This window comes from Equus asinus, chromosome 10 (genome assembly GCF_041296235.1).
Source record: "Equus asinus isolate D_3611 breed Donkey chromosome 10, EquAss-T2T_v2, whole genome shotgun sequence".
Lineage (NCBI taxonomy): Eukaryota > Metazoa > Chordata > Mammalia > Perissodactyla > Equidae > Equus > Equus asinus.
Genome location: NC_091799.1, coordinates 11,886,164 through 11,902,901, shown reverse-complemented (window position 1 = coordinate 11,902,901; position 16,738 = coordinate 11,886,164).

Sequence of the window (16,738 nt, the reverse complement as noted above, 5' to 3'; positions counted from 1 at the left end):
AAGGGCTTCAGAGATCATTGGTCCACTCCTCATCAGGTGCTTGCTGGACCCCCAGTGTGGCCCAGGCCAGGTGTAGCCCTGGGACACCGGAGGCCCCTGGACATGAATTTCAGGAGCACCTGGTCAGTGCAGGGTGACGTTTTGTCCAGCCTCAGAGGCCACGTGGGAGCAGCAGGGGTTTTGGCAGGAAAGCGCACTGGAGGGAGAGAGGGAGGAGGGGAGGGAGGGAGGTGGGTGAAGCCATGCTGGCCTGGACTCTAAGGGGAACGAGGGCAGAGGGCTGGGGCAGGTGAGGCCCGCATGGACGGGGGCGCACAGGGGGAAGGGAGCCAGAAGTTGGGGTGGAGGACAAGTGGGGGGGGCCACAACGACACGTGCAGGCGCACCCTTGGTCACAGGAGCTGGCAAGTGGGCCATTCAGCGTATCGAGAGTCAAGCTTCGTCCTTTCCTCCGTGGTCTCTCTCTCTCTCTCTGACGTAATGTTTTTTATTTGCTCTTTAATGGCATTCTAAGTAAAGAAAAATTTTAAATGTGAATTATTAGCGTGAATTTTATGATCCACGCCTGTTTATTGTCCGATTGTAACATCAGAGCGTCTAACTCCTCTGTGGCATCTCTGACATCACACAATTTTCTATTTCCTGGCTCGTCCCCGAGGAACACCTCGATGGAGCCAGAGGAGACAAGCCAAGCCGGGCTCAGGAAGGGTGGAAGGGAGAAGAGGGCCCCCACCCCGGCAGGAGCCGCCCCCAGGAGTGCTCCTCGGATGCTGAGGGTGAGCGCAGAGCTTCCAGGGGCACCAGCACGGGCCCAGGCCTCACAGCTGCTGGGTTCCCCTCCTGCCAGCTGCCAGCGGATATGCCACACCCGAGCTGGAGGTGGCACCTCCCCTTTCCCACGTGACCTCCCCTTTCCCACCACCTCAACGCACTGCAGCCAGGTCACCCTGGGGATACCACAGCATGCACACCAGGACATGGTAGGTACCAGGACATGGTGGGTGCCTGGATGGGGGGTGGGGGAGAGGCTCACCCTCACCAAGCTGCCTACCCGGTGTGCCTGGGCGGGCACTGCGTCTACCACCATGCCCTACCTGAAGACACCACAGAACACACACCTGACTCCAACCTCCAGTGCCCAGGCTCCTGCAGGACATAGGGCAGTAGTGGGCACTGGGCAGGAATGGATAGGGGAAAGTCAGCCTGGAGTCTAGGTGATGAGGGCCAACCCAGGTGGGATGTGTGGCGAGAGAAGCTTGGTCCTGTTGTTCTCTCTACAGTGGGCTGGATGCTGGGGAAGGGAGGGAGGAAGGGAGGGAAGGAGGGAGGGGGAGGGGCGAGCATCTCTCAGGAAGCGAGCCTGCTCAGGGCCTTCTCTGCCGTCCCAGCAGGGTCCTCAGTCGGTTGGTCTGCTCTGGTGCAGGTGCCGGGCTCCACGCCGCCAGCCAGACTTCCCCTCCCTGAGTCTCTGTTCCCTTAGGAGGCAGGAAAGTCACGGCGGCCAGACCCTGGATGTGGTCAGGATCACAGGCCATGCTACATCCAGGAATGGCCCAGAGAAGGACAGGGTGCCTTCCAGCCTGGCCCCACCATGACTCTGGGAAGGCTGCCTCTCAGGGATTCAGGATGAGCGTTGACGCAGGCCTCGCTCATCCCCGGCACCGGGGTCCTGGCCCAGCACTGCCCCACCCCTGCCGCCCTGCCCAGCTCTGGACACTCTGTGCTCCTGGACACTCACTCCGACCCCTCTCTAGGATGTCCCGCCTGGGAGCTGCCCAGGCTCGATCCTCCTACGCATTTTCTACGAGTCACCGTGGTGGAGTCCCAGGTGGCATCCAGACCTCGTGTCTGGCAATCAGTGAGCGTGTGAGTCTGCATATGTGTGTGCACACATGCACCATCCATTCACACACACACACACCCCCCGACGGGGTCTTGTCCACACCACCACAGCAGCGTTTCACATGTGGAAACCCCATCTCTCCAGGGTCTCTGTGTCTTTCTCCCTCTCTCTCTGTCTCACCTCCCCACCCCTGCCCCCGCCCCCCACCTTGTCCTTCTCCAAACTGGGAAACTTCCATTTTGGGTTCCAGCCCACCACCGTGCACAGGACAGAGGAGCTGGGCCGGCCCGCTGCTCGCTGGCATGAAGGATGATCATGGTAATTTATTAGACTCTCTGTTGGCAGTTTAATCAAGTCAGGGCAGCACCTGGTTCTGGGCTCATCCCGTTGCCAGGAAACCCTCAGCCTGCAGCCCCCACCCCATCCCAAGTAGCAGAGACAGTGGAAAGCCACTCTTGTGGCCGAGGCCAGGGCTGGGGATGGCTGGGAACCAAGGTGGCCTTTTCACCTACTGACCCTGCAGAAAGGGTGGCGCTGACGGAGCTCCTACTACTGTGGGGCCCCTGCCTGCCCCTGGGCCCTCCCTGGGCACTGCCAACCCGGGGCCCTGCATGTCCACCCTCCACCCTCTCCCCAAGATGCCTGCTTCCACAGACCCTGGGTTTGTCCCTACCTCTCCATATCACAGGGCGCCATGGGGCATATTTCTTTGCATGTCTCTCTGCCTATAAACTATAAATGATCTAAAAGCAGGACCATGCCTTGCTCATCCTCGTCTCCTCGACATCCTGCAGGGTGTTGGTGCTTCAGACAGTCAGTGGGGGGGGGGGGGGGCGGGGGAGGGTGCCGAGAAATGAGGGAGGGAGGGAGAGAGGGAAGGAAGGAAGGAAGGAGGGAGGAGCGACGCTGGTGGAAGTGAGCAAGCAGCTCCCGGAGAAACGGCGGGCGGTGGGCAGTGTCACTACAGGAGTGGGACCTGAGCAGCTGACCTCACCAGGTCATTCAGGTGTGAACACCAGGGCCACTACATGTCCACCTGGTGTGGCAGAGCTGGCCGTCTCGGCCCTCAGCATCCGAGGACTGTAGAACCCCCTTCCATAGGAACAGTCAATCCTCTGCTCTTCCCATTTTTCTCGTTTCGATAATTCTTGCAGCCCATAGTGTGTAAATAAAATTATTCTTCCCCAAAAAATCATTAGCAGGGCCCAACATTAATTCCCCCGCAATCTGCATAATTAACTGCATGTAACGCAGGGCATGAAAGGACCCGTCGGCTAATCACCAGGCCCCCACTCCTGCACCTAATTAAACCTCCCGCCTGTTTATCTACTTATGGGTCCTCGGCAAAGATACAAGCCACAGGGAAAGCCGATGTAATCAATCATCTTTTTGCAATTTTCAGAGGGTGTGGTTCCGCTGGGTGGATTTGCATGCCGTCCCCACAGCCGAGGTCCCCCAATCCGGCAGCCCCAACTCTCCCGTGGCCATGACTGGCTGAGCCGTGGCCCTGCAGGGGAAGGAGGGCCACCTGCCACGGTGCCAGGTGAGGGGGGCACACAGAGGGGCGCCCAGGAGCCCAGGGGAGCACCTACCCTCGGGTTCTACACCTTTGCCACTGCCGCCGTTAAACCAGACGGTGCCACCCCGCCTGCCTCTGTTAGGCTGGACTCAGATCACTTTTCCATCCTCAGGCCTCCTGTTTGTCTAGTCCCATCAACGCAGCGGCTAATGGGGCGACAGAGAGAGATTCGGTCCCTTTGCTACGGGGCCCCAGCCAGCAGCGCCTCCATGAGGCCCCCTGCCTGATTTGTGCTATTGGTGTAGAAGAGATCAGGGTAAAGGGACGGCGGCTGAGGGGAGGCACGTCGGCTTTGGGCAAGTTCCAGGAAATGGGGACACATCTGAGCAGAGACGTAGGTCGTTGGGTCTTCCCGTCCCTGCTTCCCTCCAGCTGGCCCACGGCACCACCCAGATGCTGGCCCCACCGAGACCCAGGATGGCTTGATTGCCCCGTCACAGTCCCTTCTCTGGATGAGGACAGAGACGGGGCTGCAGTGGGCTCACTGGGGAGCTCTCCTGGGAAGAGCACTGTCGCGGTGAAGGAAGCAGGATGGGGCAGAGGAAGAAACGGAGCCGCGTCTCCGTCCTGACGAAGGCCTCTGCCCAGCCCGGGGCGCTCAGAGCTGGCCCAGGTCGGAGCGAGGGGCCAAGACTTTCCATGCCCCACGTCCAACCCGTCTGCGATGCTGGCTGCCTCCAAAGGCGTGGACTGGGGCCAGACCATGCTCTTCAGCTGATGGCGAGTCTGGAGAGGGTTCCGCTGAGAGCTGTTGGTCACCATCACTCACGGCAGCAGGGGGAATGCAGGGTTCAGCTGCCGGGGTGGGGGGAATGTAGGCAGTGTGGCCCACCAGCCACCACACACACAGCCCTGCTGCCGGCCCAGCACTGTCACCACCATCCAATGCTCCCACCTTCGTCCCCTCTCCCCCCGCTGCCCCGCCCCTTCCTCCCACAGCTGCCCGCCGCCCACCAATGTGGACCAACGTTTCCCAGCCGGCACAGAGGGCCTCGGGTCCCCAGAGTGAGGGTTGGGGCAGAGCTCTCGGGTCAGAGCTATTACTCTGCCTTGATTTGGGGGTCGGGGGCATTCGTCACCTCGGGCCCCTACCGCCCTCCACACGCATATTGAAACCGGGCATCCTGCCAAGCCTGTCTCCGGCAATTTCCTTGTGTTAATAATGCTTCCATTAGCCCCGTGCAGCAAATCTGTCACAACCAGCCCCCTCCTGGCCCATATTTTTTGCTTTTAATTATGATCAGATGTGGAATATTGAGTAGCTTGATGCATTCTGGACGTCTGCAGAGGTTCCTTTTTAATAATGTAATTGTAAGACTCTAATGACTCATAACGTGGGTCGTTACCGAAACATGTATTCAGTGGGGTCTCCGCCGCTGGACATTTCTCCACTAAGGAGAGAGTTTAGGGGGAAAAAATCTCAGGGTTGCAGATGACCCGGTGAGTAAGTATAGAGGCAGATCCTCTCAGGTCCCAGTGGTGGGGCTTCCCTCCTGCCAACGAGGGAAGCCTCGGCCACAGAGGGACCACGGGTGAGCTCTCTGTGACACCTTGCAGCCGAAAGTCAGACCGCCTGCAGATCCACCATTACTCATTCCCACGTCACGAGAGGACCCCTCGCCAGGAAGGAGAAGAGCTCCCCACACGTGAACCCCATAAATGCACCTCCCTTGGAGCAGGACAGTTGGGGACTCTGGATCAGGCAGAACTGAGCTCGAACCCCACCTTTCTGAGCCTCCCCAGGCTCCCCCCTAAAGTGGGGCATCGTCAGGTGGGGCAGTGAGAGGATTCGAGGCCATGGGTCTGCTGGCCCTGTGCCTGGCAGATGGCGGTCGTCTCACTCCCCCCGCTGCGGTGTGAGCTCCATTACGAGGCGGCAGGGGCTCGGCCAACACACGATCGGGGTGGTCAATGGGGGGTCAGAGCCCAGGTCTCTAGCTTTGGGAGCGATGAGTGGAGGCACAGCCTTCGGAAGCTTTTAGGGACTGAGGGCAGCAGGGGAGGGGAAGGTCAAGGTCAAGGACATCTGCAATATGCCATGCTGTGTGGCACCAGTCGAGCTGCCTGCCTTCTCTGAGCCTCAGTTCCCGTAAAAATGGGAGCGTGAAAATCGGATTGCAGTGAAAGGACTCAGTCAACCCTGAAGTGGGGGGGACAACCAGAGTCGGGGTACCTTGCTGCTGGTGAGGGAAGCAGAAGGTTTCGCCTATTCTGGTAATGATGGCCAGCCCACCACCTCCCCACCCCCAACCCTTCCACCGCACCCCACCCGTCTTCCCTCTTGGACTCAGGGGCCTGCTGGCTCAGGTGGCTGGGGAGGAAGCATTCTGCTCTGTCACCTCTCCCACTGGCCGTTGCCCCTTCCATGAGGTCCCGTGTGCACCCCTGCCCGTGTTCATTCATTTAGCAGAAATTTGTTGAGCACCTACTCTGTGCCAGGGACCAGCTGGCCAGTGGGGACATAGTCTGGGGAGGGTGGGGGAAGGACAGACCCTGAGCCAATGAATTCCCAGAAGCACTGTGGTTGTGGAGACTGGCCCTGTGGGGTGTGCACAGAACCCCCATATCTGGGATCCACGCCCTCCATCAGTGCCCCCGCCCACCCCGGCTTTCTCGCTGCGAGGTGGGTCTCCCGGGGCAGCTCCGTGAAGCTTCACAACTGTCGCTCAGTCTCAGGCCTGCAGCCTCCTGCCCGTTGTCAAGACTTAGCCAAGCAGGCCATGGCCTCCTGGACGGCGTCGGGGCGCAGGAAGAGGGGACAGTGGGAAAGCTGGTGGGATCCAAGCAAAGTCTGGGCGGCGAGCAGTCCGACGTACCAGCGTCTTAGTGACGACCTAACATGGTGCTGATCGCCGAGAGGCTGTTGAGAACTCTCTGGACTATCCGTGCAACCTAGCCATAAATCTAAACTCGGTCCACAACAGAAAGTCTGTTTAAAAAATTCAGTCTTGTCTGACTTAACACCTCCATCTCAATATTGGTCGAAAGTGCCCCTCCCCCAACTCAGAATGGGAGGGGGCTGCCGCAGCCTGGACTGGGGGCGGTCTGCTCTGTCCCTCGGACCAACCCTCTGGGGCTGGGCAGGGGCACTTCAGGGTGGGCTGGCTGCTTCCTGCTTCCTGGTGGCAAGCTGATGTCATGCTATGCTTGGAGCACGGCTCCGGAGGAGGGAGGACCCAGAGGGGGTCTCACCCCCCAGGTCTCTCTCTCTGTGGCCCTGGACCCTCCCCACCCTGGCTCTCATCTATAATGGGGGCTGGGGGGCAACACGTGTCTCACTGGTTGTTGTGGGGACTAAAAAGGTAATGAATGGAAAAGGCTTTCACAGTGCGGGACACAGAAAGTGCCTCAAATAGTGAAATGCATACTTTCTAGTGCTGCTCCTGTCGCAGGTCGGCTTCTCCGAAGCAGGTGCCCCAGCCGAGTTCGGGGTGCACGGTGGACCTTAGGGACCAGCACCTGTCGGACGCAGGGAGAAGAAGGGTCGAGCCGAGGACGGAGGGGACGGGGGTCTCCATGCTTCGCGTAGGCCAGCCCTGCCTCACTCGGACCCACAGTGAGGGCAGCCCCTCAGGGATTCCCGGGGCGTCCGTCCCGAGGGGAGCTCAGGGGATGCTGGAGAAGACCACGGCCCCCAGCACTGCATCTGGTCTCAGGGCCAAAAGTGACCTTCAGGGTCTTCCTGCTCTGCCCTCTGTCTTCATTCCCCTCCTCCCAGCCAGCCCTGTGCTGGTAGAGTGACCCAGACCTCTTCCCCAAGGGACTGAGACCAGTGGACGCCACGGACACCTGCCCAGTCAGCCTCCTTTGCTGCAAAGTGGGCCCCCAGGTCTGACACAACATTCCAGGGGAGCCCACACCAGTGGACCAGCCGCTCTGAACATCCTCAGACAGCAGCGCTGGCCAGGGCCCTGCAGACCCAGAAGAGGTGCCTGATCCTGGGAGAATGGACCTCTGTCCCCTCCCAGGGGAAGGTTCCAGTGTTGTCAACGAGGACGCGGGCTCCAGACAAAATCCCACGTGAGTCTTCAGGCCCGACCACTGGCAGTCACAGAAGCTCTGCCTGGGGGGCCCCACTGGGACGCGGCCCCCGCACCACACTTGGTGACAGCGCACACTGCGGTCTCTGAGGGAGCTGCAGTCAAGGACTCAGGGCCCCCGGCCGGCGCTCTCTCATGAGCATCTGCACCTCTGGCCCAGGCAGCTCTTTATCAGGGGCCTTTGGCCAAGGCCCCGCTCAGCACCTCTGCCAAGACCTCCTTATTGTGGGGGGGCCGTGAAGACGCTTTCCCCCACTCTGACTCAGCACTCTGCACTTTTCCTCAAGCAGCCCTTCCTCTCCCTGGCCCAGGTCCAAAAAACGGCAGGAGTGTTTGTCCGTGATTCTGAGCAGTGGGAGGACCCCAGTCTGTGCAGCTCCCCCAACCCTCCCCAGGCGCTGGTCCGTGGTCCGCGGGGGACGGGAGCAGGGCAGTGGGCACTGGCTCTGGCTCGGCCTCTCCTTGCTCCAGTGCAGTGATGGATCAAAGGCCTCACTCTTCCTTCCGTTCGGCTTATTGTCTTAACCAACTCCTCCAACCCCTGGCAGCGCAGCTCTCGGCTCAGCTGAGCTCCTGACAGTCGACTTGGTGCCAAGAGGCCGGTTAGGCTCCCAAGGAATGGTGCCATCCCAGGGATCAGCGCTGGCCTCTGTTGCCGGCTGGTTGGCCGTCTAGTGGCAGCAGGAGCTCGAGCAGTCTTGCATGGGCCACTGCGTGGCCTCCATCTCTATCACCGCGGCCACTTGGCCCTGTGCTCCCCAGGCTGGCTCTGGGCTGGCTGACGATGGAAGCTGGGTGACATCAACAGGCTGAGTCTTGTCTACCAACTGTTTAGTGCCCTTCTGGTGGCCTGGCCATGTGATACCAAGATCTGCACTCTTGGTACCCCTGCCACGGGCCCCCTACATGCCTCTCTGCCAGACTCCCTTGTTCCTAATTGTATTAGTCAGGCTGCTCCAGAGAAACAGAACCAATAGGATGGGTGGATAGACAGACAGAGAGATGATAGATAGGTAGGTAGATAGAGAGATAGATAATACATAGATGATAGATAGATAGGTGATAGATATAGATAGATAAATATAGATAGATAGATAGATGATAGATAGATAGAAGATAGATGATAGATAGATAAATATAGATAGATATAGATAGATGATAGATAATAGACAGAGACAGATAGATAGATGATAGATGATATAGATAGATAGATGATAGATAGATAGATAGGTGATAGATATAGATAGACAGATAAATATAGATAGATACATAGATAGATAGATGATAGATAGATAAATAGAAGATAGATGATAGACAGATATAGATAGATATAGATAGATGATAGATAATAGACAGAGATAGATAGATGATAGATAGATGATATAGATAGATAGATAGATAGATAGATGATAGATAGATGATAGATAGATAGATAGTAAGGACTGGCTCATAGGATTCTGGAGGCTGAGAAGTCCCACAAGCTGCCATTTGCGAGCTGCAGACCTGAGAGAGCCGATGGTATAATTTCAATCCGAGTGCAAAGGCCTGGGAACCAGGAGGTGATGGTGTAAGTTCGTGTCCAAGAGCAGGAGGAGACTGACACCCCAGTTCAAAAACAGACGAGCAAACATCCTTGCTGCACCTTTTGTCCTATTCTAGCCCTCAACAGATTAGACATGGCCCACTCACACGGGCCGGGGCTGGGGTGGGGGGCCATCAGCTGTACTCAATCGACTGATTCAAAGGCTAATTTCATCCGGAAACACCCTCACAGAAATACCCAGAATCACGGTTAACCAAATACTTGAGCGCCTCGTAGCCCAGTCAAGTTGACACATAAGATTAACTGTCACACCCAACTTCCAATCATTTTTCTCACAGGCCACAAGGCCAACTGGCCGGGCATCTTCCACCGCCCATGAGCCTATTTACACTCTAACCGTGGGCCACTTCTCTTCCTCCACCACAGGGATGGCCAGGTGCCATGCCCAGAGCTCTGCCCACTGAGGACCCCTGGCCACTGCCTTCCCGGGCCGCCCCCGAGCGAGGCTGTGGCGTAGCTGCTGTCCACTTGTGGCCTGTGCCTTCACACCAAGCTGACCCCCCCACAGCCGAGGCTGGGCTTTTCCCTCCCCGTTCAGCTGGTCATACAGGTTCAGCCACAGAGTATAAGCATGAGCGGAAGGAGGGGCCCCGGGGCAACAGCGGTGGTCCTGTGGGGGCCTGGACCACCCACTCAGCAGCCTGTTTGTGCCTTCTGCTCCAGTCGTGTGCGATCCTGGGTCACCTCCATCTTACAAGGGTTTGCGCTTGGCACATCTGACCTACGACTGTGTGGATCTGAGGCAACCCAGCTCACGACGGGATGTTCTGGCCACACGGTCACGCGATCTCCCAGAGTCAGGCCTTCTGTCTCGCCGAGGGCCCAGCTCACGACGGGAGTCGTTTCCACGAAGCATGTGATTCTCTGTTGCTCCAGGAGTGCTCATCCTGATCCTCCACTGGGACTTGCCGTACACTCCGTACCGCATCTTTCCTACCACCGAGCCACCAGTACCTGAGTGTCAGCCAGATCCTGCACCCCGGAGGGAGCCGTTTCCTGCTCCAGGAACCATGAGAAGCTGACAGCAGTTTGCATCACCCCATCCATGGCGCACTGTTCTGACGGGTGGAATCTGCTGCTTCTGGAACCTGAAGGCGCCCACCAGGCAGGAGGTGCAAGGGTCAACGACTGATCTGTTACTGTGGAGGGATGCTCCAGCACGCTGCTGACCACTGGGCTCCTAGAATATCACAGAAGTGGCAGGTCCCTGAATCTTTGCCGGGGTGTCTCCCCACCAGGGCGCCTCTACCGGGCTGCCACCTCCACCGGGCTGCCACCTCTTGCTCAGCTGACCGATGAACACATTACCCATTTCGTGGATCAATATGATACTCTGTGAGGCGTCCTGGTGGCCCAGATATTTTCATAATGTGTTGTGATGGAGGGCAGAAGAGTCACCGTAGCCCCAGGAAGAGATGTGCATATGCTGCTCCCTGTGCGGCTGTACTCCCGCACCTGGGCCTGGGCGGGGTGGCTGGAAGGCTTGGCTCTGGGGGCGCCTCTCTTCTTCCGTCAGCAGCAGGGCATCTCCACGTGGTCCCCACAGTGGTGCATCAGCCTTCTTCCAGGTCAGCTCAGGGCCACAGAGCAAGACTCCCTGAGGCCCAGGTGGAGCTGCAGGCTGCGTGGGGCCCAGCCTCAGGAGTCGCACGGCCTCACTTCCACCGTGTTCTGTTGGTCAAGGGAGTCCTGAGGACTGACCCCAATTCAAGGGGGCTATTTGTCTCCCTCTCTCAGTGGGAAGATAACAAAGAACCAGCAGCACTCCTTAACTGACCACAAGCTGCTTGGCCAGGCCAGGGTTGGCCCCCTTGTCAGGGTCATTGATGAGTCAGACGGACCCCCACAAAGCATGGCCTCTGGGCTGAACCCCTCTCTATCCTGGCTTCCCTGAGGAAGGACGCACGGCTTTCCCTTCCTGTCCCCACGTGACTGCGTGCCTCTGTGGTCTGTGGAGCAGTCAGTCTGTGGGACGGGGTCTCTGGGTGGGTCAGTGTGTGGTTCTGTGCACATCTCTGGGTCTCTGGGACTCCCATTCACCCTGAGACAGTGACCCCTGACCTTCACCTTTGGGTCACTGCCCACTCCGCAGAGGCAGTGAGTAATTTCCCTCTCTCCTTCTCCACGCCCGCTCAGCACCAAGCACGTCCTGCCAACAGCAGCAGAGCCGCCATCCGCTGCCCGCCAGCCCTCGCGCCCGCGGCCACACATTTACTGGGGCCTCGAGTCAGGCACTAACAGTTCCAAACTACACCCTGATTGATGGCTCTTTCCTGCAAAGTCTGCTGGGCTCCCCGAAGACCACATCTTCCCTTCTACAGATCCATTCGTCACCCCTGCAGCCCAGCCCAGGGCACAGTGGGCACCGTTCCTCCTTCCGTAACCGGGCTGGCCACCAGAGCTCCAGGAGCCCTGATCCCAGCCACGTGTGGCCGTGGCCCACAGACTCCATGGCACCTGGTCTCCTCCACTCTCAAATGCCCCCCGCAGAAAACCAGGCAAATGGTACCACAGGCAGTGTCCTCATAGACGGCGTCCCCACTGGATCCGCTGGCCCTGAAGGCATCTCAGCCACTCGGCTGGACCTCCGCGGCTCCCAAAACACACGGTTTGCCTTCTCCCGATGGGACTGCTCACTGGGCCTCGCCGTCTCCTAAACACGGCAGCCCCCTCCGTCCAAGAGCGCTGCCCACTCCTCGGGGAGGCTCGCTGGAGGTAGGCGAGTACCACGCCCTCCTTCCAGCTGGATGGGACCTCTTTAAGGTTGGTGGCTCCAATGTGTGCCTGGAGATGACACTCACCACCTGAGTGCTCATCTGAGATGCTCCGACAAGTCTCAAGTGACCTGCACATCCTAGAGCCAGGTGCCAGCCCACACCTGCCCCTCCTGCTCCTTCGGAGCCTGTAGGAGGACAGGAAGCGTCCGCTAAAGGCTGGGAAAGCAGGACGGGGGTTTCCCTGAGGAAAACATTGTCATGTGCTGTGTCCCACCCTCACTCCTATGGGCCGGGCGGCAGGCGTTCCTCCTGTCACTGCAAGTCAAGCGAGGGGACCCCGGGGCTGGGCACCCCTACCTGGGCCATCCAAGGAGAGAGGCTGTGGTTGGAGCTCCCCACAGGACAGAGCGAGGAGTCGGGGCTGTGTGCCAGGGCTGTGTGTGCCGGGGCTGTGTGTGCCGGGGCTGTGTGTGCCGGGGCTGTGTGCCGGGGCTGTGTGTGCCGGGGCTGTGTGCCGGGGCTGTGTGCCGGGGCTGTGTGTGCCGGGGCTGTGTGTGCCGGGGCTGTGTGCCGGGGCTGTGTGTGCCGGGGCTGTGTGTGCCGGGGCTGTGTGCCGGGGCTGTGTGTGCCGGGGCTGTGTGCTGGGGCTGTGTGTGCCGGGGCTGTGTGTGCCGGGGCTGTGTGCCGGGGTTGTGTGTGCCGGGGCTGTGTGCCGGGGCTGTGTGTGCCGGGGCTGTGTGTGCCGGGGCTGTGTGCCGGGGCTGTGTGTGCCGGGGCTGTGTGTGCCGGGGCTGTGTGCTGCATGTTGAATGGGTTTCCCCAGGAGAAAGCGTGGACTCAGGCCATCTTGAAAGAGACCCCCTCCCACAAAGACAGCTTGGAGTGGCCAAGTGACCCCAAAAGAGGGAACAACAGTGGGTGGCCGGTCAGCAGCCCTCCTTTACCACGAGGAAGCTGCAGGTGAGAGATCCCCAAAGTTGGGGTCTTCAACACTCACGCAAGGACCCCCAAGGAACTCGTCCCACCCAGCAGGCACCGCAGCAGTGACAAGGCGCCACCCAGGGCGCCCTTGGCCCTCCCGGACTCTGCTGGAGCCTGGTGGGTGGGGGAGGGGAGACCAGTTGGGACTCAGAGTGTCAGCTGACAATCCTTCACCCCACCTGCTTCCCTCCTGAAGGGCCTCACCCCGGGAAGGCAAGGGCTTGACATCGGATGAACGTCTGGAGATGTGTGACTGTTGGGCCAGACCAGACTCTTTACCACTTATCAGAGACAAGGGAGGTCGTCCAGGCAGGGAAAGAAGTGCCAAGGGAGCAAGTTCAACAGGGAGCGTGAGAGAGAACAAGGTGCAGCCTGCCCAGCCTCCCTGGTCCAGCCCTTCCAATAAGCCCGTTAGGAACCCAAGCGTCCCTCGACGGATGAATGCAGAAACCAAACGTGGTCTGTCCAAACCATGCAATATTATTCAGCCTCAGAAAAGAATGGAATTCTGACACCTGATGCACCATGGATGGACCTTGAAAATACTATGCTCAGTGAAATAAGCCAGGCACAGAAGGACAAATTCTGCAGGATTCACTCATGTGAGGTCCCCAGAGGAGTCAGATCCATAGAGAGAGAAAGTAGGATGGTGGTGCAGGGGCTGGGGGAGGGGAGGGGTGGGGGAGTTAGTGTTTAATGGGGCAGAGTTTCAGTTTTACAAAAGGAGGAATTATGGAGACGGAAGGTGGTGATGGTTTCACAACAATGTGAATCTACCTAACGCCGCTGGACTGTGCACTTGAAAGTGGTTAAGATGGCACATTTTACGTTGTGTGTATTTTACCTCAATTTAAATTTTTTTTTAAATAAGCCTGTTACACATGTATTTATCTTTATCAAAAATTCTCTGGAAGTGCATGCACCGAATGAGGGCACACTTACTTCTGGCCGGGATGCTGACCCCTGGCCACTATTACTTGCTCATTTCAATCACCTGTCCTTGAATTTTCTACAGGAACACACATCATTTTTGTTGGAAACAAAGACACGCGGGCCACTTCGCTCAATGGAACGGGTAGGGGGTCCAGACAGCCAGACCATCTGGTGGGACTCAGAGATGGATGCTGGGGGACTGACCACACCCAGGCCCACAGGTCAGGGTGGAGTCTGCCCTGAGCGACCCAGTGTGTGACTAAGCACTTGGAGAAGAAGCAGAAAAGGTCATTCCTGGTGTCCGAGAGCATGATAAGGGGCAAAGAGCAGGGTCACTCATCTTGCCCCCCAGCTCTCCATGTGCCCCGTGCCCCACCCCAGCCAAAGCAAGAATGGTCTGGGGGCAGAGCCCACGGTTCAGCAGAGCCGACCAGGGGTTGACAGGCACCAGCAAATCACTCCTGGCCGTTTGAGCAAGTGGGTTCTCAGGCATCCGTAAATGATGAATGGTTGCCATGGCAACAGCCCCCGGCCCATAGTTCACCTCCTGGCGAATCAGGGGAGCTCTAGCAGTGCTGCAGAAAGCCAGGCTGGAAGGGATGGGGGCTTCAGCCTCCCACCTTTGTGCCAGCCAGACCCAAGGGCTCTGAGCTTGGGGGTGGACGCTGCCGGGGTAGATGGGGTTTGGAGGGAGCAAAAGGGATGGGTTTGAAGCAAGAAGAGTGGTGAGCAGCAAAGCTTGGAGAGTGAAAGAGAATTGAATTCAACTCTGGGCTGACACTCCCTCTGTGCTATATTGTCGAGGTCATGTGACTCCTCCATGCCTCAGTTTCCCCATCTGCAAAATGGAGATAGAAAGTGTACCTGCCCCGTCTGGGTTTTGTGAGAATGGAATGTGATAGAATATATAAAGTGCTGGGCACATATAAGCAGTCAATCAATGTTATCTAGTGTTATCGCTGTTGGTGAACAGATTTAGATTATAAGAAAGAAAGAAAGAAATATTTATATATAGTGTACATATATATGGGTACATATATGTAAATATATATATATATATGTACCCACGTAATTACCACTTTGTGTGGCCTCTATTCCTCTGTGTAGATCCGTAATTCCATCTAGCATCATTTTCCTCCTCCTGAAGGCCATCCTTCAACCTTCCTTCTAGTGTGGGTTGTTGGTGATTAATTCTTTTGGCTTTGTATATCTGAAAAGTCTTTGTTTCACCTTCGTTTCTGAAAGATATTTTCACTGGGTATGGAATTCTACATTGACAATTCTTTTTTCCTCGAGCGCTTCGAAGATCTTGCTCCACTCTCCTCTCACTCGTCTTTGATGAGAAATCTGCTCTTTTCCTCGTCTTTGTTCCTCTCACTGTAACGTGTCTTTTTCCTTCGGCTGCTTTTAAGACTTTTCTCTTCATCGCTGGTTTTGAGCGATTTGGTTACAAGGTGCCTTAAAGTGTTTTCTTGGTGCATCTTGTGCTTGGGGTCTGTTGAGCATCCTGAATGTGTGGGTTTAGGGTTTTTATCAAATCTGGACATTTATCAGCCATTAGACATTCAGATATTTCTCTGTCCTCCTCTTTCTTTGGTCTCCTTTGAGGACCCCAGCTGCACAGATATTAGGCTACATGAAGTTGTTCCATGGCTCTCTGATGTGCTGTGCATATTTTTGAGATTTCTGTCTCTCTCTGTTTCATTTTGGATAGCTTCTATTGCTATGTCCTCAAGCTCACTAATCCTTTTTTCTACAAAGTTTAATCCCACCTGGTGTATTTTTTATCTCAGCCACTGCAGTCTGTGGTCTTCATCTCCAGCAGTTTGATCTGAGTCTCTTGCATAGCTTGCATGCCTCTGCTCAATGTGTTGAATTTTTCCTCTGGCTTTTTGAACACATGGACTACAGTTAGAGCAACTGTTTTAATATCCTCGTCTGCCAATTCTAACATCTGTGCTACTTCTGGGTTGGTTTCAATTGATTGATTTTTATCCTCCTTGGGGGTCGTATTTTCCTGCTTTTTTGTGTGTGCCTGGTAATTTTTTATTGAGTGCCCGACATTGTGAAATTCATTTTGTTGGGCCCTGAATCTTCTTTATTCCTATAAATAGTCTCAACCTTTGCATGGGGATGCATCTATTTGAAATGGTTTGAACCACCGTTCAGGTCTTGCTTCAGCTTTATTACCTGGGACCAGAGTGGTGGTTAATCTGGGTTTAATTATTCCTCCGGATAGAGGCAAGACCATCTGAGTGCTCTCCCCAGTGACCCGTGAATCATGAGGTTCCCCATCTGGCTGGTGGGAACAAACACTGCTCCCAGCTCTGTGCCAGCCCCGAGGACTGTTTCCTCTGATCCTTTCACGTGGCTGGGCCTCTCCCCGGCCTCGGGGGCTTCCTGGCACGCATGCAGCGATGAACACTCAGATGAACACTCAGGGCCCCTCTGAGTCCCCCACACAGACTTCTTTTCCTGGGCAGCTCTCTCCTCCGGGCTCTGCCCTGTGAACTCTAGGATGCTTGGTCTCCCGGGGCCCTCAGATCCATCTCCCCAACTCAGGGCCTCTGCCAGTTTCCTCTAGGGGTCCCCCTCTCTGTGCCACAGCCTGGAAACTCCCTCCAAGCAGCAAGCTGGCACAGTTGTGGGGCTCACCTAGTTTGCTTCCACCTCTCCAGAATCCTGTCCTTTGTTGCCCCACGTCCAGCGTCTTGAAAACTGTGGTTTCATAGATTATGTCTGGATCTGGGGAGCGGGGAAGAGAAATGACCAAAGCTTTGAGCACATTCCTACTTGGACTGCAAGTTGGTCCTGAGTCCTGAGCGTGGGGACACAGAGCCACGCAGAGCCAGGCCAGACCCACATCCAGCCTACACCACCAATAGCAGCAGCATTGTCACTGTCATTTGTATTTTAAGGGGAGACAAGGAAAAGGGGAGGGTCTCAAACCCACTGGGCCTCGTTTTTCCGCCTCAGTCTTTGCAGACAACGTGAAAAGATGCTCCTCACCTCTCGGTTCTCTTGGTGGGTGACGTGGGGTGT